Source organism: Astatotilapia calliptera, chromosome 3, assembly GCF_964374335.1.
Source record: "Astatotilapia calliptera chromosome 3, fAstCal68.1, whole genome shotgun sequence".
In the NCBI taxonomy this organism is placed as follows: Eukaryota; Metazoa; Chordata; class Actinopteri; order Cichliformes; family Cichlidae; genus Astatotilapia; species Astatotilapia calliptera.
Window position 1 is genome coordinate 20,001 of NC_137424.1, and position 26,632 is coordinate 46,632.

Consider the following 26,632-nt stretch of genomic DNA (forward strand, 5'->3'; position numbering starts at 1 on the left):
TGAGGTGTTTTTGAAGACTTTAAATGACCATAATGCCTCTATTAAGCTCAAATCAACCATCAATAAAACTTCTATTGATTTTCTGGATACGACCACATTCAAGGGCCCAAATTTCCTCAATGACCACAAATTGGATATTAAAGTTTTTTTTAAACCTACAGATACACATGCCCTGCTATTTAAAACCAGCTTCCACCCCAAACACACATTTGCAGGGATAATTAAATCCCAACTATTGAGGTTCCACAGAATCTGTACACAACAGACTGATTTTGGAGCTGCGGTCAAAATTCTATTCTCGGCTCTCTCCAATAGGGGGTACTGTTGGTCTTTCTTAAGGAAATGCTTTAACTCCTTCCTACATACCAAACCAGTGGATGTGTCTCCTCTACTTCCAGTGGTCATCACCTATGCTCCTTGCACCTGTAAAATGGTCAGAGTTATTAAAAACAACTTCCAGAAACTGACTCAGAATGTACAGCCACTTCAGAATTACAGGGTCATTGCAGCCTTCAGGAGACATAAAAACTTGGGTGACCTCCTCATTAGGGCCCAGATCTCACCTGTCTCTGAGCCCGGGCGCAGAACCCAGGGGCAATTTTTCCAGCACCGCAAATGGGTACGCAGTCACTCCAATGGTACTGTTTTCCAATCAGTGTGCAAAGGGACCCCGAAATCCAAGAACTGTGTATATTTAATTACATGTAAAAAGTGTGGAATCCAGTATGTGGGGGAAACAGGGAACACACTTTTAACTAGATTTACCCAACACAGACACAATATTACACAAAAAAAGAACACTCATACTTACCTGGTAAAGCACTTTTTACTCCATGGCTGGGCATCTGTCACAGCGACGGCAATCCAGGTGAATTCGAGGTGGACAACACAGCAGAGGAGGAGAGCGGAGAGAATCTGGATGGCCAAATTGGATACAATTTATCCAAAAGGCCTTAATGAGAAGGGATTTGGAAGGAGTTAATCCCAGAGATTGTATATAGTTACTGTATCACATTCTGATTTATTATTACTGTCTCTCATATTGTATATTCCAGCTCTTTGTAAAAATTAACTGGGGAACAGACTACCCCTGCAACTGGCCCTAATCCTAACCTTAGTGGACCCTATACAAATATTAATTCCGGCCCTAAACCTAACCTAATCCCTAATGGGACTGAATATTCCCCTACCCCTGGGATGGGCCCTAAACCTAACCTCAGTAGACCCAGTGCAGAGTGTGTTTTGGGCCCTAAACCTAACCTTAATTTACTCTGCACAGGGTGGGATTTGATCCCCAGTTCCAACCTTCCCCTGCTCTTCTTTACCTCTCCTCCCTCCACCTTTTAACCCCATCCACGGGATCCCACCTTACAGCTCCTTTGAGTGAGGTTGGGGTAATCCTGGACACCCGAGATGGGAACAGGTACGGTCTGTGCATTGGAGCCCGGCCCCCTTCGGGGTCCGTGCTCCCAATTTTGATCTCCCCTAACCGGCCTGTGCCGCCTGTCCGCCCACTTGGGTTCTCCGGGACCCCCACCTTACGTTGTTCCACCCTAAAAAAGGAAAAAGAGATTAATACACTTATCATTGTACAATATGACTACATTGATGTGATAGACTGCTTATCTCTGTTCTCTTATAGGAGCCAGGATAACCTTTTAACCCCTGCATGAGCTGAGGGATGTTTGAGTTCACGGATTTATTGTCTGGAACTATCAATTTACAGTGTACCATTTCCTTGTTATGTATATACCGACTGTGATTGCTCATGGAATTATTGGTACAAACTCACTTTACAGACAATATGTTGTTAGCCTGAAATGTTTCTTTGGTGGATGAGATACCACATGGAATATTGTACTGCATAATATGATACATGACTGTAAACTGCATATCTCCATATGATGAAGAGACTATTGTCAGCTGGCTTCCACACCCATATGCAAATGAAAAAAAGTTTTTTATGTGTGTGCCGCTGACATTCAATATTCCAGAGGTCCATGAAAGCAGCAGGTGTGGGTGCGACCAATCAGAACCCCGATCTCACATGGAATTTTGAACTGAACTATGTGTGGGCCACTGATTGGTGCGAAAGCGCGGTCACCCTAAGCATTGTGGGAAGTGTGGTCCGACCCACATGCAAACTGTATGGACGCTTCTTGTACAGCACGCAATCTGCACCGGACAATGATATTTGGACTTTTTTGCTTCTATTTGGACTTCTTTAATTCTGTAGCAAGCCAGCCTGAAGAAGGTTTATCAAAAACCGAAACGTCGCGACTTCGGCTTGCTTTGTATGTATATATTTTCTGATTTATCTAGGTTGAGCAATAATAAAACGCTCAGTAACCATAAGTCAGTAGTACGAGTGATCCGTTAGCATAGAACCACCCAGCACTATCAGCACGGTCAAGAGTGACCACACGATACTGCTAAGGACATTAGTGGACACAACCATGCCCACATTTGCTATGGATGAACAGTGGACCGTGGTTCGGCGGCGCGGGGACCGGAGAGGAGATCGCGGCTGGACGGCCAGGACTGGCAGACGCAGATCGCCCCGACAGAACATTTCTCCATCTCGGGACAGCCGGAGGACGTATGCATCGGTCGTGAGAGGTGAGCACCGCTACGGCGATCCAGATCTCTTCCACGCACCTCAGCGGAGCCGAATGAGAGAACGACCGGCAACAGACCGCTACGCAGCCCGACAGGCAAGGTGGACCGGACGGGACCGCCGATTTGAACAGATAACAACTCGGGACAATTGGGACCAGAGAGGAGATCGCAGCTGGACAGCTGGGGCGAGCAGACGCAGATCGCCCCGACGGAGCATTTCTCCACCTCGGGACAGCCGGAGGACGTATGCATCGGTCGTGAGAGGTGAGCACCGCTACGGCGATCCAGATCTCTTTCACGTACCTCAGCGGAGCCGAATGAGAGAACAACCGGCAACAGACCGCTACGCAGCCCGACAGGCAAGGTGGACCGGACGGGACCGCCGATTTGAACAGATAACAGCTCAGGACAATTGGGACCAGAGAGGAGATCGCGGCTGGACAGCTGGGTCGAACAGACACAGATCGCACCCCGGACGGGACCGCCGATTTGAACGGAGGACAACTCAGAATAATCGGTACGTAAAACCCGCCCGAACTGAACGAGTTGGACCCCCTACCAACAAAATATTATCAGATGACCCTGATTTTTCTGCGAAGGTTCGCATTATGCACAGACTAATTAAAGCGGTGCACCATTTGAAAAATGTAGCAAGTGACAATTATCCTCCCTCTTTGAATAAAGTGGCCCACAACCTAATGACTGTGATTAAGCCAGCCATTCCCAACAAAATAACACAGACTAAGATTGAGGGAAACGCGAGGAACTGGGCGCATACAGCCATTTCGATCCTTCGAGATCACTATACTGAGACCATTGAGAGGGAAATAAAAACACTTTCTGAGTTCCCTACACAGGATTGGGGGGGGCCATTCGAGATCGCAACGTCCTGGGCCAAGAGGAACCTGGGCCGTCGCCTGCAACCCGAATCCCTGGAGCAGGCTCGAGCAGAGATTATGGTAAAGATGGCTGAGCTCAGAGCAGCCACTACAACGGTGGAGACGACTACTGCCAGCGACCCCGTGGAACAACCACAGGAGGACGAGAGAATGAGACAACTAGACATTATTGAACCCCCTGCTGAGGTAACACAACAAACTGTTTCACACACACAACACATCCAACCTCAGACCGGGACCGGCCGCAGGATAATCGTTTCTGCACAGGTCCATGAGCCACCTGCAAAGATCATCACATCCAAAACAACGACGGCAACGATGACAGACCACGTCAGGGGGGATTGGTCACCCTTTTCTGAGAGGGAGGAAGAAAAAGAGAGCGAACCGACACTCACCACTCCTCCGGAGATTCCACAAGCGCCAGAATCCACTCCGGCGGAATCCACTCCGGCAGAAACCACTCCGGCGGCACCGAGGGACCAGAGGGTGATGAAAATCCCCGTCGCACTGCAAGATACTCCAATCCAGGAGATATCACCTTCCCCCTCCATCCAGCCACCACAACCTGTGGAGGAGATGAACACTGAGGTACTGGACCTCACACAGGGGGAATCCACCCCCCAAAAGACAAAGCAGGATAACAGAGCTACAGTGGCCAAACCACAACCAGTGACTCACCTGGGCCCACGTCGCAGCAGCTTGGACAGACTGAACTGCTGTGTACAGACTCGACTCCAAATGATAACAGCGGAGGAATCGCCTTCATCGTCTTCTCCTCCTTCACCAGCCTCATCAGAGCAGCAGGTGCGGACCCCAACGAGACACCCCAACACCCGCAGGAAACTGAAAGATTGGCATCTACACATCAAGGAGCAGTGGATCATCGTCGGCGACTCCAATGTCAGCAGACTTCCTCCTTTTGCAACTGACAGCCTGCAGATCGACAGTTTCCCGGGAGCCAAATGGTGGCATGCAGAGAATCTGCTGGAGAGAGCCACCACTGACACATCAGTGACAACACTGGTCCTGTCCTTTGGGATTAACAATAGATCACAAAGGGACAAAAATGTGCCAATATTGGAGCTGAAAAGGGCACTGAGAGCAGCTCGAGAAAAATTCCCTGAGGCTGACATTTTTGTGCCTGAGATTAACTTTTCTTCTGCCCTTCCTCAGGTGGAACAGGACACATTACTGCACCTGAATGCTTTCATTACAGGTTTAAAGAACCACATCCCAGCTCTCACTCCAGACATTTTCACCACGGAAGGTGATGACATTCATTGGTCACATGGTACATCTGAAGCCATGTTACAACACTGGGAAATGTACTTAAACGGGGAATCCCCATAAGCCTATTTAACCGGCAGGGGAAAGGTGATGTAAATGTGGTAAATGTTGTAGATGGTTTTATGAACTTGTCCAAGACATTTCAGCCTTCCACTGCCCAGCGGACCCTACTGAATAGGGGCCTGACTTTTATCCCCACAAAAGGGTACAATAAAAATTTGCGATTACAGTGTAAATATGACATTCAACAGTACCATAGACGAATCAAATTGGCTGCATTTTATGGGGATAAAACTGAGACTGAACCCCAACCTTTCACTCCAAAATCAGAATGGTCTCCGTCCATTGCCCAGCTTCCACCTCAGATCGGCACCTTGATAAAAGCAGATTATGAGTATTTCCATAATCAATTTCATGTAGAACGTATTAAACCTAATTTGACAACAGAAGAAACAAGGGCCCTGACAGAACTGAAAGAAAACAAACAAATTATTATAAAACCAGCGGACAAAGGAAGCGCGGTTGTAATTCTGGACAGAGAACAGTACTTGGAGGAAGGTTATAGACAATTGAATGACAGAACATACTATTTGAAACTTAAAAAACCCATTTTTCATGACACAATACCTATGGTGGAAAAAATCATTAACATTTTACACCAGAAGAAATTCATAAACGTAAAACAAAGGAACTATTTACTGGGGTCCGCTGAACCAAGGGGAAGGCTCTTCTACATGCTACCGAAAATCCATAAAGACCCGACAAAATGGAGTGTCCCCTTTCAGGTGCCCCCGGGAAGACCAATTGTCTCTGACTGTGACAGCGAAACTTACCACACAGCAGAGTATTTAGACTATTTTTTGAATCCTTTATCCACAAAACATGCAAGCTACATTAAAGACACATATGATTTTGTGGATAAAGTGAAACGAATAGAAGTCCCCAGTGATGCCTTTCTGTTTTCCATAGATATTGATAGCCTTTACACAAACATTGACATTGGTGAAGGCATTGACTCCATTAAGAGGGTCTTTCAAAGATACCCGAATAAGAAAAGACCGGAAAAGGAATTATTACAACTGTTAGAAATAAATCTTATAAGGAACGATTTTGAATTCAATGGTGACTTCTATCTACAGATTAAGGGGACGGCCATGGGGAAAAAGTTTGCCCCAGCATATGCGAATATCTTCATGGCAGAGTGGGAGACCTCTGCACTAGATAAGTGCATCAAAAAACCGCTGTACTACTATCGCTTTCTGGACGATATCTGGGGAGTTTGGCAGCATTCTGAGCAGGATTTTGAGGTGTTTTTGAAGACTTTAAATGACCATAATGCCTCTATTAAGCTCAAATCAACCATCAATAAAACTTCTATTGATTTTCTGGATACGACCACATTCAAGGGCCCAAATTTCCTCAATGACCACAAATTGGATATTAAAGTTTTTTTTAAACCTACAGATACACATGCCCTGCTATTTAAAACCAGCTTCCACCCCAAACACACATTTGCAGGGATAATTAAATCCCAACTATTGAGGTTCCACAGAATCTGTACACAACAGACTGATTTTGGAGCTGCGGTCAAAATTCTATTCTCGGCTCTCTCCAATAGGGGGTACTGTTGGTCTTTCTTAAGGAAATGCTTTAACTCCTTCCTACATACCAAACCAGTGGATGTGTCTCCTCTACTTCCAGTGGTCATCACCTATGCTCCTTGCACCTGTAAAATGGTCAGAGTTATTAAAAACAACTTCCAGAAACTGACTCAGAATGTACAGCCACTTCAGAATTACAGGGTCATTGCAGCCTTCAGGAGACATAAAAACTTGGGTGACCTCCTCATTAGGGCCCAGATCTCACCTGTCTCTGAGCCCGGGCGCAGAACCCAGGGGCAATTTTTCCAGCACCGCAAATGGGTACGCAGTCACTCCAATGGTACTGTTTTCCAATCAGTGTGCAAAGGGACCCCGAAATCCAAGAACTGTGTATATTTAATTACATGTAAAAAGTGTGGAATCCAGTATGTGGGGGAAACAGGGAACACACTTTTAACTAGATTTACCCAACACAGACACAATATTACACAAAAAAAGAACACTCATACTTACCTGGTAAAGCACTTTTTACTCCATGGCTGGGCATCTGTCACAGCGACGGCAATCCAGGTGAATTCGAGGTGGACAACACAGCAGAGGAGGAGAGCGGAGAGAATCTGGATGGCCAAATTGGATACAATTTATCCAAAAGGCCTTAATGAGAAGGGATTTGGAAGGAGTTAATCCCAGAGATTGTATATAGTTACTGTATCACATTCTGATTTATTATTACTGTCTCTCATATTGTATATTCCAGCTCTTTGTAAAAATTAACTGGGGAACAGACTACCCCTGCAACTGGCCCTAATCCTAACCTTAGTGGACCCTATACAAATATTAATTCCGGCCCTAAACCTAACCTAATCCCTAATGGGACTGAATATTCCCCTACCCCTGGGATGGGCCCTAAACCTAACCTCAGTAGACCCAGTGCAGAGTGTGTTTTGGGCCCTAAACCTAACCTTAATTTACTCTGCACAGGGTGGGATTTGATCCCCAGTTCCAACCTTCCCCTGCTCTTCTTTACCTCTCCTCCCTCCACCTTTTAACCCCATCCACGGGATCCCACCTTACAGCTCCTTTGAGTGAGGTTGGGGTAATCCTGGACACCCGAGATGGGAACAGGTACGGTCTGTGCATTGGAGCCCGGCCCCCTTCGGGGTCCGTGCTCCCAATTTTGATCTCCCCTAACCGGCCTGTGCCGCCTGTCCGCCCACTTGGGTTCTCCGGGACCCCCACCTTACGTTGTTCCACCCTAAAAAAGGAAAAAGAGATTAATACACTTATCATTGTACAATATGACTACATTGATGTGATAGACTGCTTATCTCTGTTCTCTTATAGGAGCCAGGATAACCTTTTAACCCCTGCATGAGCTGAGGGATGTTTGAGTTCACGGATTTATTGTCTGGAACTATCAATTTACAGTGTACCATTTCCTTGTTATGTATATACCGACTGTGATTGCTCATGGAATTATTGGTACAAACTCACTTTACAGACAATATGTTGTTAGCCTGAAATGTTTCTTTGGTGGATGAGATACCACATGGAATATTGTACTGCATAATATGATACATGACTGTAAACTGCATATCTCCATATGATGAAGAGACTATTGTCAGCTGGCTTCCACACCCATATGCAAATGAAAAAAAGTTTTTTATGTGTGTGCCGCTGACATTCAATATTCCAGAGGTCCATGAAAGCAGCAGGTGTGGGTGCGACCAATCAGAACCCCGATCTCACATGGAATTTTGAACTGAACTATGTGTGGGCCACTGATTGGTGCGAAAGCGCGGTCACCCTAAGCATTGTGGGAAGTGTGGTCCGACCCACATGCAAACTGTATGGACGCTTCTTGTACAGCACGCAATCTGCACCGGACAATGATATTTGGACTTTTTTGCTTCTATTTGGACTTCTTTAATTCTGTAGCAAGCCAGCCTGAAGAAGGTTTATCAAAAACCGAAACGTCGCGACTTCGGCTTGCTTTGTATGTATATATTTTCTGATTTATCTAGGTTGAGCAATAATAAAACGCTCAGTAACCATAAGTCAGTAGTACGAGTGATCCGTTAGCATAGAACCACCCAGCACTATCAGCACGGTCAAGAGTGACCACACGATACTGCTAAGGACATTAGTGGACACAACCATGCCCACATTTGCTATGGATGAACAGTGGACCGTGGTTCGGCGGCGCGGGGACCGGAGAGGAGATCGCGGCTGGACGGCCAGGACTGGCAGACGCAGATCGCCCCGACAGAACATTTCTCCATCTCGGGACAGCCGGAGGACGTATGCATCGGTCGTGAGAGGTGAGCACCGCTACGGCGATCCAGATCTCTTCCACGCACCTCAGCGGAGCCGAATGAGAGAACGACCGGCAACAGACCGCTACGCAGCCCGACAGGCAAGGTGGACCGGACGGGACCGCCGATTTGAACAGATAACAACTCGGGACAATTGGGACCAGAGAGGAGATCGCAGCTGGACAGCTGGGGCGAGCAGACGCAGATCGCCCCGACGGAGCATTTCTCCACCTCGGGACAGCCGGAGGACGTATGCATCGGTCGTGAGAGGTGAGCACCGCTACGGCGATCCAGATCTCTTTCACGTACCTCAGCGGAGCCGAATGAGAGAACAACCGGCAACAGACCGCTACGCAGCCCGACAGGCAAGGTGGACCGGACGGGACCGCCGATTTGAACAGATAACAGCTCAGGACAATTGGGACCAGAGAGGAGATCGCGGCTGGACAGCTGGGTCGAACAGACACAGATCGCACCCCGGACGGGACCGCCGATTTGAACGGAGGACAACTCAGAATAATCGGTACGTAAAACCCGCCCGAACTGAACGAGTTGGACCCCCTACCAACAAAATATTATCAGATGACCCTGATTTTTCTGCGAAGGTTCGCATTATGCACAGACTAATTAAAGCGGTGCACCATTTGAAAAATGTAGCAAGTGACAATTATCCTCCCTCTTTGAATAAAGTGGCCCACAACCTAATGACTGTGATTAAGCCAGCCATTCCCAACAAAATAACACAGACTAAGATTGAGGGAAACGCGAGGAACTGGGCGCATACAGCCATTTCGATCCTTCGAGATCACTATACTGAGACCATTGAGAGGGAAATAAAAACACTTTCTGAGTTCCCTACACAGGATTGGGGGGGGCCATTCGAGATCGCAACGTCCTGGGCCAAGAGGAACCTGGGCCGTCGCCTGCAACCCGAATCCCTGGAGCAGGCTCGAGCAGAGATTATGGTAAAGATGGCTGAGCTCAGAGCAGCCACTACAACGGTGGAGACGACTACTGCCAGCGACCCCGTGGAACAACCACAGGAGGACGAGAGAATGAGACAACTAGACATTATTGAACCCCCTGCTGAGGTAACACAACAAACTGTTTCACACACACAACACATCCAACCTCAGACCGGGACCGGCCGCAGGATAATCGTTTCTGCACAGGTCCATGAGCCACCTGCAAAGATCATCACATCCAAAACAACGACGGCAACGATGACAGACCACGTCAGGGGGGATTGGTCACCCTTTTCTGAGAGGGAGGAAGAAAAAGAGAGCGAACCGACACTCACCACTCCTCCGGAGATTCCACAAGCGCCAGAATCCACTCCGGCGGAATCCACTCCGGCAGAAACCACTCCGGCGGCACCGAGGGACCAGAGGGTGATGAAAATCCCCGTCGCACTGCAAGATACTCCAATCCAGGAGATATCACCTTCCCCCTCCATCCAGCCACCACAACCTGTGGAGGAGATGAACACTGAGGTACTGGACCTCACACAGGGGGAATCCACCCCCCAAAAGACAAAGCAGGATAACAGAGCTACAGTGGCCAAACCACAACCAGTGACTCACCTGGGCCCACGTCGCAGCAGCTTGGACAGACTGTACTGCTGTGTACAGACTCGACTCCAAATGATAACAGCGGAGGAATCGCCTTCATCGTCTTCTCCTCCTTCACCAGCCTCATCAGAGCAGCAGGTGCGGACCCCAACGAGACACCCCAACACCCGCAGGAAACTGAAAGATTGGCATCTACACATCAAGGAGCAGTGGATCATCGTCGGCGACTCCAATGTCAGCAGACTTCCTCCTTTTGCAACTGACAGCCTGCAGATCGACAGTTTCCCGGGAGCCAAATGGTGGCATGCAGAGAATCTGCTGGAGAGAGCCACCACTGACACATCAGTGACAACACTGGTCCTGTCCTTTGGGATTAACAATAGATCACAAAGGGACAAAAATGTGCCAATATTGGAGCTGAAAAGGGCACTGAGAGCAGCTCGAGAAAAATTCCCTGAGGCTGACATTTTTGTGCCTGAGATTAACTTTTCTTCTGCCCTTCCTCAGGTGGAACAGGACACATTACTGCACCTGAATGCTTTCATTACAGGTTTAAAGAACCACATCCCAGCTCTCACTCCAGACATTTTCACCACGGAAGGTGATGACATTCATTGGTCACATGGTACATCTGAAGCCATGTTACAACACTGGGAAATGTACTTAAACGGGGAATCCCCATAAGCCTATTTAACCGGCAGGGGAAAGGTGATGTAAATGTGGTAAATGTTGTAGATGGTTTTATGAACTTGTCCAAGACATTTCAGCCTTCCACTGCCCAGCGGACCCTACTGAATAGGGGCCTGACTTTTATCCCCACAAAAGGGTACAATAAAAATTTGCGATTACAGTGTAAATATGACATTCAACAGTACCATAGACGAATCAAATTGGCTGCATTTTATGGGGATAAAACTGAGACTGAACCCCAACCTTTCACTCCAAAATCAGAATGGTCTCCGTCCATTGCCCAGCTTCCACCTCAGATCGGCACCTTGATAAAAGCAGATTATGAGTATTTCCATAATCAATTTCATGTAGAACGTATTAAACCTAATTTGACAACAGAAGAAACAAGGGCCCTGACAGAACTGAAAGAAAACAAACAAATTATTATAAAACCAGCGGACAAAGGAAGCGCGGTTGTAATTCTGGACAGAGAACAGTACTTGGAGGAAGGTTATAGACAATTGAATGACAGAACATACTATTTGAAACTTAAAAAACCCATTTTTCATGACACAATACCTATGGTGGAAAAAATCATTAACATTTTACACCAGAAGAAATTCATAAACGTAAAACAAAGGAACTATTTACTGGGGTCCGCTGAACCAAGGGGAAGGCTCTTCTACATGCTACCGAAAATCCATAAAGACCCGACAAAATGGAGTGTCCCCTTTCAGGTGCCCCCGGGAAGACCAATTGTCTCTGACTGTGACAGCGAAACTTACCACACAGCAGAGTATTTAGACTATTTTTTGAATCCTTTATCCACAAAACATGCAAGCTACATTAAAGACACATATGATTTTGTGGATAAAGTGAAACGAATAGAAGTCCCCAGTGATGCCTTTCTGTTTTCCATAGATATTGATAGCCTTTACACAAACATTGACATTGGTGAAGGCATTGACTCCATTAAGAGGGTCTTTCAAAGATACCCGAATAAGAAAAGACCGGAAAAGGAATTATTACAACTGTTAGAAATAAATCTTATAAGGAACGATTTTGAATTCAATGGTGACTTCTATCTACAGATTAAGGGGACGGCCATGGGGAAAAAGTTTGCCCCAGCATATGCGAATATCTTCATGGCAGAGTGGGAGACCTCTGCACTAGATAAGTGCATCAAAAAACCGCTGTACTACTATCGCTTTCTGGACGATATCTGGGGAGTTTGGCAGCATTCTGAGCAGGATTTTGAGGTGTTTTTGAAGACTTTAAATGACCATAATGCCTCTATTAAGCTCAAATCAACCATCAATAAAACTTCTATTGATTTTCTGGATACGACCACATTCAAGGGCCCAAATTTCCTCAATGACCACAAATTGGATATTAAAGTTTTTTTTAAACCTACAGATACACATGCCCTGCTATTTAAAACCAGCTTCCACCCCAAACACACATTTGCAGGGATAATTAAATCCCAACTATTGAGGTTCCACAGAATCTGTACACAACAGACTGATTTTGGAGCTGCGGTCAAAATTCTATTCTCGGCTCTCTCCAATAGGGGGTACTGTTGGTCTTTCTTAAGGAAATGCTTTAACTCCTTCCTACATACCAAACCAGTGGATGTGTCTCCTCTACTTCCAGTGGTCATCACCTATGCTCCTTGCACCTGTAAAATGGTCAGAGTTATTAAAAACAACTTCCAGAAACTGACTCAGAATGTACAGCCACTTCAGAATTACAGGGTCATTGCAGCCTTCAGGAGACATAAAAACTTGGGTGACCTCCTCATTAGGGCCCAGATCTCACCTGTCTCTGAGCCCGGGCGCAGAACCCAGGGGCAATTTTTCCAGCACCGCAAATGGGTACGCAGTCACTCCAATGGTACTGTTTTCCAATCAGTGTGCAAAGGGACCCCGAAATCCAAGAACTGTGTATATTTAATTACATGTAAAAAGTGTGGAATCCAGTATGTGGGGGAAACAGGGAACACACTTTTAACTAGATTTACCCAACACAGACACAATATTACACAAAAAAAGAACACTCATACTTACCTGGTAAAGCACTTTTTACTCCATGGCTGGGCATCTGTCACAGCGACGGCAATCCAGGTGAATTCGAGGTGGACAACACAGCAGAGGAGGAGAGCGGAGAGAATCTGGATGGCCAAATTGGATACAATTTATCCAAAAGGCCTTAATGAGAAGGGATTTGGAAGGAGTTAATCCCAGAGATTGTATATAGTTACTGTATCACATTCTGATTTATTATTACTGTCTCTCATATTGTATATTCCAGCTCTTTGTAAAAATTAACTGGGGAACAGACTACCCCTGCAACTGGCCCTAATCCTAACCTTAGTGGACCCTATACAAATATTAATTCCGGCCCTAAACCTAACCTAATCCCTAATGGGACTGAATATTCCCCTACCCCTGGGATGGGCCCTAAACCTAACCTCAGTAGACCCAGTGCAGAGTGTGTTTTGGGCCCTAAACCTAACCTTAATTTACTCTGCACAGGGTGGGATTTGATCCCCAGTTCCAACCTTCCCCTGCTCTTCTTTACCTCTCCTCCCTCCACCTTTTAACCCCATCCACGGGATCCCACCTTACAGCTCCTTTGAGTGAGGTTGGGGTAATCCTGGACACCCGAGATGGGAACAGGTACGGTCTGTGCATTGGAGCCCGGCCCCCTTCGGGGTCCGTGCTCCCAATTTTGATCTCCCCTAACCGGCCTGTGCCGCCTGTCCGCCCACTTGGGTTCTCCGGGACCCCCACCTTACGTTGTTCCACCCTAAAAAAGGAAAAAGAGATTAATACACTTATCATTGTACAATATGACTACATTGATGTGATAGACTGCTTATCTCTGTTCTCTTATAGGAGCCAGGATAACCTTTTAACCCCTGCATGAGCTGAGGGATGTTTGAGTTCACGGATTTATTGTCTGGAACTATCAATTTACAGTGTACCATTTCCTTGTTATGTATATACCGACTGTGATTGCTCATGGAATTATTGGTACAAACTCACTTTACAGACAATATGTTGTTAGCCTGAAATGTTTCTTTGGTGGATGAGATACCACATGGAATATTGTACTGCATAATATGATACATGACTGTAAACTGCATATCTCCATATGATGAAGAGACTATTGTCAGCTGGCTTCCACACCCATATGCAAATGAAAAAAAGTTTTTTATGTGTGTGCCGCTGACATTCAATATTCCAGAGGTCCATGAAAGCAGCAGGTGTGGGTGCGACCAATCAGAACCCCGATCTCACATGGAATTTTGAACTGAACTATGTGTGGGCCACTGATTGGTGCGAAAGCGCGGTCACCCTAAGCATTGTGGGAAGTGTGGTCCGACCCACATGCAAACTGTATGGACGCTTCTTGTACAGCACGCAATCTGCACCGGACAATGATATTTGGACTTTTTTGCTTCTATTTGGACTTCTTTAATTCTGTAGCAAGCCAGCCTGAAGAAGGTTTATCAAAAACCGAAACGTCGCGACTTCGGCTTGCTTTGTATGTATATATTTTCTGATTTATCTAGGTTGAGCAATAATAAAACGCTCAGTAACCATAAGTCAGTAGTACGAGTGATCCGTTAGCATAGAACCACCCAGCACTATCAGCACGGTCAAGAGTGACCACACGATACTGCTAAGGACATTAGTGGACACAACCATGCCCACATTTGCTATGGATGAACAGTGGACCGTGGTTCGGCGGCGCGGGGACCGGAGAGGAGATCGCGGCTGGACGGCCAGGGCTGGCAGACGCAGATCGCCCCGACAGAACATTTCTCCATCTCGGGACAGCCGGAGGACGTATGCATCGGTCGTGAGAGGTGAGCACCGCTACGGCGATCCAGATCTCTTCCACGCACCTCAGCGGAGCCGAATGAGAGAACGACCGGCAACAGACCGCTACGCAGCCCGACAGGCAAGGTGGACCGGACGGGACCGCCGATTTGAACAGATAACAACTCGGGACAATTGGGACCAGAGAGGAGATCGCAGCTGGACAGCTGGGGCGAGCAGACGCAGATCGCCCCGACGGAGCATTTCTCCACCTCGGGACAGCCGGAGGACGTATGCATCGGTCGTGAGAGGTGAGCACCGCTACGGCGATCCAGATCTCTTTCACGTACCTCAGCGGAGCCGAATGAGAGAACAACCGGCAACAGACCGCTACGCAGCCCGACAGGCAAGGTGGACCGGACGGGACCGCCGATTTGAACAGATAACAGCTCAGGACAATTGGGACCAGAGAGGAGATCGCGGCTGGACAGCTGGGTCGAACAGACACAGATCGCACCCCGGACGGGACCGCCGATTTGAACGGAGGACAACTCAGAATAATCGGTACGTAAAACCCGCCCGAACTGAACGAGTTGGACCCCCTACCAACAAAATATTATCAGATGACCCTGATTTTTCTGCGAAGGTTCGCATTATGCACAGACTAATTAAAGCGGTGCACCATTTGAAAAATGTAGCAAGTGACAATTATCCTCCCTCTTTGAATAAAGTGGCCCACAACCTAATGACTGTGATTAAGCCAGCCATTCCCAACAAAATAACACAGACTAAGATTGAGGGAAACGCGAGGAACTGGGCGCATACAGCCATTTCGATCCTTCGAGATCACTATACTGAGACCATTGAGAGGGAAATAAAAACACTTTCTGAGTTCCCTACACAGGATTGGGGGGGGCCATTCGAGATCGCAACGTCCTGGGCCAAGAGGAACCTGGGCCGTCGCCTGCAACCCGAATCCCTGGAGCAGGCTCGAGCAGAGATTATGGTAAAGATGGCTGAGCTCAGAGCAGCCACTACAACGGTGGAGACGACTACTGCCAGCGACCCCGTGGAACAACCACAGGAGGACGAGAGAATGAGACAACTAGACATTATTGAACCCCCTGCTGAGGTAACACAACAAACTGTTTCACACACACAACACATCCAACCTCAGACCGGGACCGGCCGCAGGATAATCGTTTCTGCACAGGTCCATGAGCCACCTGCAAAGATCATCACATCCAAAACAACGACGGCAACGATGACAGACCACGTCAGGGGGGATTGGTCACCCTTTTCTGAGAGGGAGGAAGAAAAAGAGAGCGAACCGACACTCACCACTCCTCCGGAGATTCCACAAGCGCCAGAATCCACTCCGGCGGAATCCACTCCGGCAGAAACCACTCCGGCGGCACCGAGGGACCAGAGGGTGATGAAAATCCCCGTCGCACTGCAAGATACTCCAATCCAGGAGATATCACCTTCCCCCTCCATCCAGCCACCACAACCTGTGGAGGAGATGAACACTGAGGTACTGGACCTCACACAGGGGGAATCCACCCCCCAAAAGACAAAGCAGGATAACAGAGCTACAGTGGCCAAACCACAACCAGTGACTCACCTGGGCCCACGTCGCAGCAGCTTGGACAGACTGAACTGCTGTGTACAGACTCGACTCCAAATGATAACAGCGGAGGAATCGCCTTCATCGTCTTCTCCTCCTTCACCAGCCTCATCAGAGCAGCAGGTGCGGACCCCAACGAGACACCCCAACACCCGCAGGAAACTGAAAGATTGGCATCTACACATCAAGGAGCAGTGGATCATCGTCGGCGACTCCAATGTCAGCAGACTTCCTCCTTTTGCAACTGACAGCCTGCAGATCGACAGTTTCCCGGGAGCCAAATGGTGGCATGCAGAGAATCTGCTGGAGAGAGCCACCACTGACACATCAGTGACAACACTGGTCCTGTCCTTTGGGATTAACAATAGATCACAAAGGGACAAAAATGTGCCAATATTGGAGCTGAAAAGGGCACTGAGAGCAGCTCGAGAAAAATTCCCTGAGGCTGACATTTTTGTGCCTGAGATTAACTTTTCTTCTGCCCTTCCTCAGGTGGAACAGGACACATTACTGCACCTGAATGCTTTCATTACAGGTTTAAAGAACCACATCCCAGCTCTCACTCCAGACATTTTCACCACGGAAGGTGATGACATTCATTGGTCACATGGTACATCTGAAGCCATGTTACAACACTGGGAAATGTACTTAAACGGGGAATCCCCATAAGCCTATTTAACCGGCAGGGGAAAGGTGATGTAAATGTGGTAAATGTTGTAGATGGTTTTATGAACTTGTCCAAGACATTTCAGCCTTCCACTGCCCAGCGGACCCTACTGAATAGGGGCCTGACTTTTATCCCCACAAAAGGGTACAATAAAAATTTGCGATTACAGTGTAAATATGACATTCAACAGTACCATAGACGAATCAAATTGGCTGCATTTTATGGGGATAAAACTGAGACTGAACCCCAACCTTTCACTCCAAAATCAGAATGGTCTCCGTCCATTGCCCAGCTTCCACCTCAGATCGGCACCTTGATAAAAGCAGATTATGAGTATTTCCATAATCAATTTCATGTAGAACGTATTAAACCTAATTTGACAACAGAAGAAACAAGGGCCCTGACAGAACTGAAAGAAAACAAACAAATTATTATAAAACCAGCGGACAAAGGAAGCGCGGTTGTAATTCTGGACAGAGAACAGTACTTGGAGGAAGGTTATAGACAATTGAATGACAGAACATACTATTTGAAACTTAAAAAACCCATTTTTCATGACACAATACCTATGGTGGAAAAAATCATTAACATTTTACACCAGAAGAAATTCATAAACGTAAAACAAAGGAACTATTTACTGGGGTCCGCTGAACCAAGGGGAAGGCTCTTCTACATGCTACCGAAAATCCATAAAGACCCGACAAAATGGAGTGTCCCCTTTCAGGTGCCCCCGGGAAGACCAATTGTCTCTGACTGTGACAGCGAAACTTACCACACAGCAGAGTATTTAGACTATTTTTTGAATCCTTTATCCACAAAACATGCAAGCTACATTAAAGACACATATGATTTTGTGGATAAAGTGAAACGAATAGAAGTCCCCAGTGATGCCTTTCTGTTTTCCATAGATATTGATAGCCTTTACACAAACATTGACATTGGTGAAGGCATTGACTCCATTAAGAGGGTCTTTCAAAGATACCCGAATAAGAAAAGACCGGAAAAGGAATTATTACAACTGTTAGAAATAAATCTTATAAGGAACGATTTTGAATTCAATGGTGACTTCTATCTACAGATTAAGGGGACGGCCATGGGGAAAAAGTTTGCCCCAGCATATGCGAATATCTTCATGGCAGAGTGGGAGACCTCTGCACTAGATAAGTGCATCAAAAAACCGCTGTACTACTATCGCTTTCTGGACGATATCTGGGGAGTTTGGCAGCATTCTGAGCAGGATTTTGAGGTGTTTTTGAAGACTTTAAATGACCATAATGCCTCTATTAAGCTCAAATCAACCATCAATAAAACTTCTATTGATTTTCTGGATACGACCACATTCAAGGGCCCAAATTTCCTCAATGACCACAAATTGGATATTAAAGTTTTTTTTAAACCTACAGATACACATGCCCTGCTATTTAAAACCAGCTTCCACCCCAAACACACATTTGCAGGGATAATTAAATCCCAACTATTGAGGTTCCACAGAATCTGTACACAACAGACTGATTTTGGAGCTGCGGTCAAAATTCTATTCTCGGCTCTCTCCAATAGGGGGTACTGTTGGTCTTTCTTAAGGAAATGCTTTAACTCCTTCCTACATACCAAACCAGTGGATGTGTCTCCTCTACTTCCAGTGGTCATCACCTATGCTCCTTGCACCTGTAAAATGGTCAGAGTTATTAAAAACAACTTCCAGAAACTGACTCAGAATGTACAGCCACTTCAGAATTACAGGGTCATTGCAGCCTTCAGGAGACATAAAAACTTGGGTGACCTCCTCATTAGGGCCCAGATCTCACCTGTCTCTGAGCCCGGGCGCAGAACCCAGGGGCAATTTTTCCAGCACCGCAAATGGGTACGCAGTCACTCCAATGGTACTGTTTTCCAATCAGTGTGCAAAGGGACCCCGAAATCCAAGAACTGTGTATATTTAATTACATGTAAAAAGTGTGGAATCCAGTATGTGGGGGAAACAGGGAACACACTTTTAACTAGATTTACCCAACACAGACACAATATTACACAAAAAAAGAACACTCATACTTACCTGGTAAAGCACTTTTTACTCCATGGCTGGGCATCTGTCACAGCGACGGCAATCCAGGTGAATTCGAGGTGGACAACACAGCAGAGGAGGAGAGCGGAGAGAATCTGGATGGCCAAATTGGATACAATTTATCCAAAAGGCCTTAATGAGAAGGGATTTGGAAGGAGTTAATCCCAGAGATTGTATATAGTTACTGTATCACATTCTGATTTATTATTACTGTCTCTCATATTGTATATTCCAGCTCTTTGTAAAAATTAACTGGGGAACAGACTACCCCTGCAACTGGCCCTAATCCTAACCTTAGTGGACCCTATACAAATATTAATTCCGGCCCTAAACCTAACCTAATCCCTAATGGGACTGAATATTCCCCTACCCCTGGGATGGGCCCTAAACCTAACCTCAGTAGACCCAGTGCAGAGTGTGTTTTGGGCCCTAAACCTAACCTTAATTTACTCTGCACAGGGTGGGATTTGATCCCCAGTTCCAACCTTCCCCTGCTCTTCTTTACCTCTCCTCCCTCCACCTTTTAACCCCATCCACGGGATCCCACCTTACAGCTCCTTTGAGTGAGGTTGGGGTAATCCTGGACACCCGAGATGGGAACAGGTACGGTCTGTGCATTGGAGCCCGGCCCCCTTCGGGGTCCGTGCTCCCAATTTTGATCTCCCCTAACCGGCCTGTGCCGCCTGTCCGCCCACTTGGGTTCTCCGGGACCCCCACCTTACGTTGTTCCACCCTAAAAAAGGAAAAAGAGATTAATACACTTATCATTGTACAATATGACTACATTGATGTGATAGACTGCTTATCTCTGTTCTCTTATAGGAGCCAGGATAACCTTTTAACCCCTGCATGAGCTGAGGGATGTTTGAGTTCACGGATTTATTGTCTGGAACTATCAATTTACAGTGTACCATTTCCTTGTTATGTATATACCGACTGTGATTGCTCATGGAATTATTGGTACAAACTCACTTTACAGACAATATGTTGTTAGCCTGAAATGTTTCTTTGGTGGATGAGATACCACATGGAATATTGTACTGCATAATATGATACATGACTGTAAACTGCATATCTCCATATGATGAAGAGACTATTGTCAGCTGGCTTCCACACCCATATGCAAATGAAAAAAAGTTTTTTATGTGTGTGCCGCTGACATTCAATATTCCAGAGGTCCATGAAAGCAGCAGGTGTGGGTGCGACCAATCAGAACCCCGATCTCACATGGAATTTTGAACTGAACTATGTGTGGGCCACTGATTGGTGCGAAAGCGCGGTCACCCTAAGCATTGTGGGAAGTGTGGTCCGACCCACATGCAAACTGTATGGACGCTTCTTGTACAGCACGCAATCTGCACCGGACAATGATATTTGGACTTTTTTGCTTCTATTTGGACTTCTTTAATTCTGTAGCAAGCCAGCCTGAAGAAGGTTTATCAAAAACCGAAACGTCGCGACTTCGGCTTGCTTTGTATGTATATATTTTCTGATTTATCTAGGTTGAGCAATAATAAAACGCTCAGTAACCATAAGTCAGTAGTACGAGTGATCCGTTAGCATAGAACCACCCAGCACTATCAGCACGGTCAAGAGTGACCACACGATACTGCTAAGGACATTAGTGGACACAACCATGCCCACATTTGCTATGGATGAACAGTGGACCGTGGTTCGGCGGCGCGGGGACCGGAGAGGAGATCGCGGCTGGACGGCCAGGACTGGCAGACGCAGATCGCCCCGACAGAACATTTCTCCATCTCGGGACAGCCGGAGGACGTATGCATCGGTCGTGAGAGGTGAGCACCGCTACGGCGATCCAGATCTCTTCCACGCACCTCAGCGGAGCCGAATGAGAGAACGACCGGCAACAGACCGCTACGCAGCCCGACAGGCAAGGTGGACCGGACGGGACCGCCGATTTGAACAGATAACAACTCGGGACAATTGGGACCAGAGAGGAGATCGCAGCTGGACAGCTGGGGCGAGCAGACGCAGATCGCCCCGACGGAGCATTTCTCCACCTCGGGACAGCCGGAGGACGTATGCATCGGTCGTGAGAGGTGAGCACCGCTACGGCGATCCAGATCTCTTTCACGTACCTCAGCGGAGCCGAATGAGAGAACAACCGGCAACAGACCGCTACGCAGCCCGACAGGCAAGGTGGACCGGACGGGACCGCCGATTTGAACAGATAACAGCTCAGGACAATTGGGACCAGAGAGGAGATCGCGGCTGGACAGCTGGGTCGAACAGACACAGATCGCACCCCGGACGGGACCGCCGATTTGAACGGAGGACAACTCAGAATAATCGGTACGTAAAACCCGCCCGAACTGAACGAGTTGGACCCCCTACCAACAAAATATTATCAGATGACCCTGATTTTTCTGCGAAGGTTCGCATTATGCACAGACTAATTAAAGCGGTGCACCATTTGAAAAATGTAGCAAGTGACAATTATCCTCCCTCTTTGAATAAAGTGGCCCACAACCTAATGACTGTGATTAAGCCAGCCATTCCCAACAAAATAACACAGACTAAGATTGAGGGAAACGCGAGGAACTGGGCGCATACAGCCATTTCGATCCTTCGAGATCACTATACTGAGACCATTGAGAGGGAAATAAAAACACTTTCTGAGTTCCCTACACAGGATTGGGGGGGGCCATTCGAGATCGCAACGTCCTGGGCCAAGAGGAACCTGGGCCGTCGCCTGCAACCCGAATCCCTGGAGCAGGCTCGAGCAGAGATTATGGTAAAGATGGCTGAGCTCAGAGCAGCCACTACAACGGTGGAGACGACTACTGCCAGCGACCCCGTGGAACAACCACAGGAGGACGAGAGAATGAGACAACTAGACATTATTGAACCCCCTGCTGAGGTAACACAACAAACTGTTTCACACACACAACACATCCAACCTCAGACCGGGACCGGCCGCAGGATAATCGTTTCTGCACAGGTCCATGAGCCACCTGCAAAGATCATCACATCCAAAACAACGACGGCAACGATGACAGACCACGTCAGGGGGGATTGGTCACCCTTTTCTGAGAGGGAGGAAGAAAAAGAGAGCGAACCGACACTCACCACTCCTCCGGAGATTCCACAAGCGCCAGAATCCACTCCGGCGGAATCCACTCCGGCAGAAACCACTCCGGCGGCACCGAGGGACCAGAGGGTGATGAAAATCCCCGTCGCACTGCAAGATACTCCAATCCAGGAGATATCACCTTCCCCCTCCATCCAGCCACCACAACCTGTGGAGGAGATGAACACTGAGGTACTGGACCTCACACAGGGGGAATCCACCCCCCAAAAGACAAAGCAGGATAACAGAGCTACAGTGGCCAAACCACAACCAGTGACTCACCTGGGCCCACGTCGCAGCAGCTTGGACAGACTTAACTGCTGTGTACAGACTCGACTCCAAATGATAACAGCGGAGGAATCGCCTTCATCGTCTTCTCCTCCTTCACCAGCCTCATCAGAGCAGCAGGTGCGGACCCCAACGAGACACCCCAACACCCGCAGGAAACTGAAAGATTGGCATCTACACATCAAGGAGCAGTGGATCATCGTCGGCGACTCCAATGTCAGCAGACTTCCTCCTTTTGCAACTGACAGCCTGCAGATCGACAGTTTCCCGGGAGCCAAATGGTGGCATGCAGAGAATCTGCTGGAGAGAGCCACCACTGACACATCAGTGACAACACTGGTCCTGTCCTTTGGGATTAACAATAGATCACAAAGGGACAAAAATGTGCCAATATTGGAGCTGAAAAGGGCACTGAGAGCAGCTCGAGAAAAATTCCCTGAGGCTGACATTTTTGTGCCTGAGATTAACTTTTCTTCTGCCCTTCCTCAGGTGGAACAGGACACATTACTGCACCTGAATGCTTTCATTACAGGTTTAAAGAACCACATCCCAGCTCTCACTCCAGACATTTTCACCACGGAAGGTGATGACATTCATTGGTCACATGGTACATCTGAAGCCATGTTACAACACTGGGAAATGTACTTAAACGGGGAATCCCCATAAGCCTATTTAACCGGCAGGGGAAAGGTGATGTAAATGTGGTAAATGTTGTAGATGGTTTTATGAACTTGTCCAAGACATTTCAGCCTTCCACTGCCCAGCGGACCCTACTGAATAGGGGCCTGACTTTTATCCCCACAAAAGGGTACAATAAAAATTTGCGATTACAGTGTAAATATGACATTCAACAGTACCATAGACGAATCAAATTGGCTGCATTTTATGGGGATAAAACTGAGACTGAACCCCAACCTTTCACTCCAAAATCAGAATGGTCTCCGTCCATTGCCCAGCTTCCACCTCAGATCGGCACCTTGATAAAAGCAGATTATGAGTATTTCCATAATCAATTTCATGTAGAACGTATTAAACCTAATTTGACAACAGAAGAAACAAGGGCCCTGACAGAACTGAAAGAAAACAAACAAATTATTATAAAACCAGCGGACAAAGGAAGCGCGGTTGTAATTCTGGACAGAGAACAGTACTTGGAGGAAGGTTATAGACAATTGAATGACAGAACATACTATTTGAAACTTAAAAAACCCATTTTTCATGACACAATACCTATGGTGGAAAAAATCATTAACATTTTACACCAGAAGAAATTCATAAACGTAAAACAAAGGAACTATTTACTGGGGTCCGCTGAACCAAGGGGAAGGCTCTTCTACATGCTACCGAAAATCCATAAAGACCCGACAAAATGGAGTGTCCCCTTTCAGGTGCCCCCGGGAAGACCAATTGTCTCTGACTGTGACAGCGAAACTTACCACACAGCAGAGTATTTAGACTATTTTTTGAATCCTTTATCCACAAAACATGCAAGCTACATTAAAGACACATATGATTTTGTGGATAAAGTGAAACGAATAGAAGTCCCCAGTGATGCCTTTCTGTTTTCCATAGATATTGATAGCCTTTACACAAACATTGACATTGGTGAAGGCATTGACTCCATTAAGAGGGTCTTTCAAAGATACCCGAATAAGAAAAGACCGGAAAAGGAATTATTACAACTGTTAGAAATAAATCTTATAAGGAACGATTTTGAATTCAATGGTGACTTCTATCTACAGATTAAGGGGACGGCCATGGGGAAAAAGTTTGCCCCAGCATATGCGAATATCTTCATGGCAGAGTGGGAGACCTCTGCACTAGATAAGTGCATCAAAAAACCGCTGTACTACTATCGCTTTCTGGACGATATCTGGGGAGTTTGGCAGCATTCTGAGCAGGATTTTGAGGTGTTTTTGAAGACTTTAAATGACCATAATGCCTCTATTAAGCTCAAATCAACCATCAATAAAACTTCTATTGATTTTCTGGATACGACCACATTCAAGGGCCCAAATTTCCTCAATGACCACAAATTGGATATTAAAGTTTTTTTTAAACCTACAGATACACATGCCCTGCTATTTAAAACCAGCTTCCACCCCAAACACACATTTGCAGGGATAATTAAATCCCAACTATTGAGGTTCCACAGAATCTGTACACAACAGACTGATTTTGGAGCTGCGGTCAAAATTCTATTCTCGGCTCTCTCCAATAGGGGGTACTGTTGGTCTTTCTTAAGGAAATGCTTTAACTCCTTCCTACATACCAAACCAGTGGATGTGTCTCCTCTACTTCCAGTGGTCATCACCTATGCTCCTTGCACCTGTAAAATGGTCAGAGTTATTAAAAACAACTTCCAGAAACTGACTCAGAATGTACAGCCACTTCAGAATTACAGGGTCATTGCAGCCTTCAGGAGACATAAAAACTTGGGTGACCTCCTCATTAGGGCCCAGATCTCACCTGTCTCTGAGCCCGGGCGCAGAACCCAGGGGCAATTTTTCCAGCACCGCAAATGGGTACGCAGTCACTCCAATGGTACTGTTTTCCAATCAGTGTGCAAAGGGACCCCGAAATCCAAGAACTGTGTATATTTAATTACATGTAAAAAGTGTGGAATCCAGTATGTGGGGGAAACAGGGAACACACTTTTAACTAGATTTACCCAACACAGACACAATATTACACAAAAAAAGAACACTCATACTTACCTGGTAAAGCACTTTTTACTCCATGGCTGGGCATCTGTCACAGCGACGGCAATCCAGGTGAATTCGAGGTGGACAACACAGCAGAGGAGGAGAGCGGAGAGAATCTGGATGGCCAAATTGGATACAATTTATCCAAAAGGCCTTAATGAGAAGGGATTTGGAAGGAGTTAATCCCAGAGATTGTATATAGTTACTGTATCACATTCTGATTTATTATTACTGTCTCTCATATTGTATATTCCAGCTCTTTGTAAAAATTAACTGGGGAACAGACTACCCCTGCAACTGGCCCTAATCCTAACCTTAGTGGACCCTATACAAATATTAATTCCGGCCCTAAACCTAACCTAATCCCTAATGGGACTGAATATTCCCCTACCCCTGGGATGGGCCCTAAACCTAACCTCAGTAGACCCAGTGCAGAGTGTGTTTTGGGCCCTAAACCTAACCTTAATTTACTCTGCACAGGGTGGGATTTGATCCCCAGTTCCAACCTTCCCCTGCTCTTCTTTACCTCTCCTCCCTCCACCTTTTAACCCCATCCACGGGATCCCACCTTACAGCTCCTTTGAGTGAGGTTGGGGTAATCCTGGACACCCGAGATGGGAACAGGTACGGTCTGTGCATTGGAGCCCGGCCCCCTTCGGGGTCCGTGCTCCCAATTTTGATCTCCCCTAACCGGCCTGTGCCGCCTGTCCGCCCACTTGGGTTCTCCGGGACCCCCACCTTACGTTGTTCCACCCTAAAAAAGGAAAAAGAGATTAATACACTTATCATTGTACAATATGACTACATTGATGTGATAGACTGCTTATCTCTGTTCTCTTATAGGAGCCAGGATAACCTTTTAACCCCTGCATGAGCTGAGGGATGTTTGAGTTCACGGATTTATTGTCTGGAACTATCAATTTACAGTGTACCATTTCCTTGTTATGTATATACCGACTGTGATTGCTCATGGAATTATTGGTACAAACTCACTTTACAGACAATATGTTGTTAGCCTGAAATGTTTCTTTGGTGGATGAGATACCACATGGAATATTGTACTGCATAATATGATACATGACTGTAAACTGCATATCTCCATATGATGAAGAGACTATTGTCAGCTGGCTTCCACACCCATATGCAAATGAAAAAAAGTTTTTTATGTGTGTGCCGCTGACATTCAATATTCCAGAGGTCCATGAAAGCAGCAGGTGTGGGTGCGACCAATCAGAACCCCGATCTCACATGGAATTTTGAACTGAACTATGTGTGGGCCACTGATTGGTGCGAAAGCGCGGTCACCCTAAGCATTGTGGGAAGTGTGGTCCGACCCACATGCAAACTGTATGGACGCTTCTTGTACAGCACGCAATCTGCACCGGACAATGATATTTGGAC